This window comes from Humulus lupulus, chromosome 8 (assembly GCF_963169125.1).
Source record: "Humulus lupulus chromosome 8, drHumLupu1.1, whole genome shotgun sequence".
Taxonomy (NCBI): domain Eukaryota; kingdom Viridiplantae; phylum Streptophyta; class Magnoliopsida; order Rosales; family Cannabaceae; genus Humulus; species Humulus lupulus.
The window spans coordinates 169,448,529-169,453,796 of NC_084800.1; positions in this window are offsets into that span (position 1 = coordinate 169,448,529).

Here is a 5,268-nt window from a genome sequence, read left to right on the forward strand (position 1 = left end):
CCACTGCTCTATCCTTCATGGGCTTTCCTCTTGTTGCCCTCATGGAAACCCTTGTTTCTAGTGGCCTCCCTTCTTGTCGCACTGTACTTCCATATGCGGTCCTCCAAGTATTCCACTTCAAGTGCCTTATCCATACCTCAGCGCAACTAACCACCTTAGCATTTGTCATCTTGACATCTCTAGCAATCATAGGCTTAAGTCCTCTCATAAACCTTTGGACTCGTATGGCCTCATTTGGTACTATTTCAGGTGCAAACCTAGCCAACCTATCAAACTTTTGAGTGTAATCGGTAACGGAAAAGTTTCCTTGAACCAAAGTCACGAACTCATCCACCCTGGTTGCCAATACAGTTGCACTGTAATACTTTTTGCCAAATGCTTGAAAAAAATCTACCCAGGTCATAGTGTTCAAGTCACGAGTCTGCTTCACCATATCCCACCATATTCTTGCATCCATCTTGAGTAGGTGAGCTGCACATGAAACCCTTTGATGGTCGTTCATCTCTGTGAGGTCAAAGATAGCTTCTACTGACTTCAACCAATCTTCTACCACCATATTTAAATATTTAAAACAAAGAAAACAAATAACAATTTAAAGCAAGTACTTACGACATGGTGAGGTGAGATTTTCCGGTCTTTAGCATGTATCTTGGGGGTCCTTGAAAATATGAACAACCTGTCTCTGATACCATTTGTAAAATACGCCCTAATTCTATTCCTTTATAAAAATGTTGCTCAACTCACAAGTATTAGAAAAATACCATTTTGAGGAAAAGCTCAGTGGGGCCTTGATAAAACATGCAATTTGGGCCCAATAGTTTAAAAATTAAAATAATGTGTCTTTATGCAATATTCAAAAATAAAATAAAGTTGTAGGTCTCACTAACATAATTAAAATAAAAACCATAACATAAGTTCTTATTTATTCTTGGTGCTCAACTTAATCGTTATTCGTTCAAAGGACACCCCACGCCATACATACTCAAACGTCGAAACTCCTCACATCATTGTGTGTGCCAAGGAGAAACCCTATTGTTTACCTGAAAGGGGGAAAAGTAAGGGGTGAGCTAAAAGCCTAGTAAGGAATTACAACAAATACAACAATATCAAAAAAAACACAAGAAGAGCATATTCATATCGTAAACTCAGGGCAAAACATATCATCCTTATACTCATAAGTCATAATCACAATCGTAATCATAGTCATACATCATAATCACACATCATAATCATACTCTTTGTGATCATGGCACCCCTATTGTCCATGTCACATCTTGAGGTAATGAGAAAAAAACATAAACTTGTAAGACCTCCACTATGAGGTAATAGGATCTCAGGTCCTCGAATAGCCTTGGCGCATCCGCCCTATGAGTTACGGCATATCCTTAGTAACTCCTTTGTTGTGTTGCGTTCACCACACTAGCAACCTTTTGCTTTTCATTCATCATACAAGCACATGTATCACAATTCATATGAAACACATAGAATTCACACTTTTCATAACACTTTGCTTATCATAACATATGTTTTCCATAACACTTTATCTCTTGCAACATAACAAGCCATACCTTTCATAACATAATTCGTAGAAAACTCTAACTAACTTCCTTACCTCAGGTCCAAGCAAAAGTGAGCCTATAATCATAATCAAACGTTCATCTTTAAAATAACATAGGAATACACATGCCCAACATACATACCCCGCATGTGCATGGGCCATGCACACGTGGCACAAGGTGCACCACAAGTCTATTCATACAAGAACATCACATAAAACCATAAAGAATACTGCCAATTCTACCAATCACTCCTTCATGGTTACAAAACAAAAATCATATGTTTGAATAATAGGCTTATGTTTGAACATAAAAATACACTTGCATGTAACATGCATATGTGAAAGTGTTCTTAAAATTAACGTTTAAAGTTGATACATTCTACATGCTCATTTCATCGCCTTTTTCTTGAAATTCAACAAGCATAAATAATTTGTCACTTTAGCAAATACTACATTATTCCTTTAAATCACACATTTTCCATTCATAAATTTTATTACAAAAATTTTAATTATTAAAATAATTCCTTAGCTTTATTTTGTATAAAATAATAATCCCATTTATTATTAAATAACAATTAAAAGAATGTGAAAAAAAATTAGTTACTTAAAGTTATTAAATAAATTCTTTGATCACCTTTAGAAATAATTTTAATCAACTATTTTGTAAATATATAAAAAAAAAACTGCATAAGTATAATTGAGAAAATACATATTTAAATTGTGGAAACATCACATTTATCATATACATAGTAATTTATTTGATACACGTGTTTTACTTATTTCATTTATCGGACATTTTATTCTAAAAACCAAAAATTCCAGCAAGCATTTTATTTGATTAAAATCACATAATTGAATTAAAACCATATTTTCTTTTACAAAATATATAAAAAAAAAACTGCATGTGTTTATTTTGAATAAAACCCCAATTAACATATGAAATTAAATCTTTTGTTTATATAAAATCAAAACGTCACTTTGAGGCTTCTCTTGTGCATTTTAAAATCATTGATTTATTATCACCATCATAAAAAAAAAAAAAAAAACAGCGAGCATATATTTATCAAAATTACACATTTAATCATGTTAAGACATACCTAACATGTTTCTACACTTGAACCATTCAAGAAGAATACATTTAATCATGCAAAACCAACATCAAAATCAAAACAATCTTACACCATAATGCATGCTCATGTCGAATTCTATACAACCTAATAACATGAAATACCACAATTAACAATATGCTCATTACCCCAAAATAGTAAAGTAAAGTCAAGAAAACCAAACAAAGTTCATAACCCTTTTATTAAGGAACTAGGCCGAAACATATAGCATGTTTCTATCTCTTATTTTTTCCAACCCAAAACAAAGTCTAGCATACTCCTACAATCACCAATGAAAACATGTAATACAAATAATAAAAAGAAATATAACCCAACATGCAAAAGGATCCCTAGGCCGAAACCTACATGTTCTAACAACATAAAATCCCTTGCATGTTTTCTATAATTAAAAAGAAATGAAATGAACCCTAAGACATACACTAGGTCAAAAAATACATCAAATCTTATTCTTGTTTCCATATTTCAATTAAAACCCAACATGCTTCTATTAAAAAAAAGCTTACCAATACATGTATTCATCATAGCAGCATTAATAAAAATATATACTAGAACCTATACGCATACTTGGCCGAAACTTAGCATAAAAAAACAACCATTTTTCAAAACCAAAAAAAAAATAAACATCAAAATAGCAAAAGACTAGGATTTCCCATTACCTCCTTTGTAGTGATCAAAGATACACATGATTTGATCAACCCTTTGGCACCTCAAGACTTACGTTCAATCAAAACCCAAAAAAAAATTATTGCTTAGAACTTAAGATTGATAGAATAGATGAAAAAAAAAAGGAAAATAACACTACAATACATTACCCTAGGGTTCGAAATTCCCTTCTTCTTCTCCTTCTCCTTCTCCTTCTTTATCTTCTTTCTTTCCTTCCCTTCCTCCTCTATACACACGACAACCACCACAAAATTGGGTCAAGCTTCTCCTTGTTTCCCCTTCTCAACCTAGTCGAGCCCCTTTAAATCACTTGCCCAAAATTAAGGCCTCAATCATTCCCTTAATTCCCTCTCCCCAATTCATGTAAGTGTCAACTATGGCTTGATTGATTTGTGTACAAAATGGAAACTCCCCTATGCACTCACACTAACCTTGACCAAACCCCCTAGCCTCTCCTCTTCTCTTCTATAAATGGCTAGCACACACCAAATCACCTTCATCTAACTTGCCCAATATAGCTTAGAAGAACACTAGTAGCCATATCACTAATATCTTTAAACTAAATTAAATAAAATAAAAATATATACATACTATCTAATTATTTTCCTTTTTCTAAATTGGCCACACGAAAATAATAAATAATAATTAATAGAAAAAAACACCATGCATGGAAACTAATGCATGCTTACCATGCATATCATGCACATGCACACACACAAGTGCTAGAGTGCATTTCTGCTAACCATGCACCTTAGTGCACCCAAAGAAACACAACAAAGCTCTTAAAATAAAATAATTAAATAAAACAATTAACAAAATTAAATCCACATAATTCTTACCAACCAATTCCAACAATTGAAAATAATCTTCTAACACTTAACAATTAATAATAAAATAAACCACAAAATAAAATAAAAAATTTTGGTGCGCTACAATATACCCTCCTTAAAAGGAATTTCGTCTCGAAATAATTTCTTACCAAATAAATCAAGGTATCTTTCTGTCATGTCTCCCTCTAGCTCCCATGTTGCCTCTCTTTCCGTGTTATTCTTTCATAGGACCTTATCTTATGGAATCCTTTTGGATCTTAGCTCCTTGATTCCTTTTTCGATGATATGCTATGGCTACTCATCGTAACTCAGGTCCTACTTCAGATGTAACGGTCCATAACTCAGAACATAAGAGAGATCTGACGCGTACTTACACAACATCGAGATATGAAAGATGTTATGCATTTTGACTATTGTTGGGGGCAGTGCTAAACGATACATAACTTGCCCATCCCTGTCCAAAATCTCAAATGGACCTATAAATCTTGGGCTCAATTTCCCTTTCTTCCCAAAACACATAACACCCTTCATTAGCGAGTCTCTCAAGAACACAAACTTGCCAATGATATTTGAATTTGAAATGATATTTATTCTTTAATTAATCTAATAAATAAGTTATCAGGTTTAGATATTTTTGAATAAATAACTATTAAATAATAATTTAAAGAAAATGGTTGGAACACATCCTTGAAATCAGGGATGTGTTACACACCGACTACAGTACATGCACAATAGTTCGCGTGTAACAAGGTCCAAGAATCAGTATTGGATATTTCTTTCATTTATTTAATTATTTAATAATTGATTTATAATTTGAATTTTAAATTTTAAAATCTAATTAATTCTTTTATAAATCTATCATATGAAAATATTTTCATAATAAACTTTTCATAGAGAGAATACTAAGCTTTTTCACAGAGAGAAAAATATATCGTATTATATTTCTCTATCCCTAAAAACTGTCTCAGACCTAATATTCCAAGATCTTATGTGTTGAGAATATCTTGTGAATCAGAAATTTTTCCTACCATTTGTAATGCCCCAAATTTTCTAATAAGGTTTAGGACCTTGATTAGGAGGTCGGGAGGGC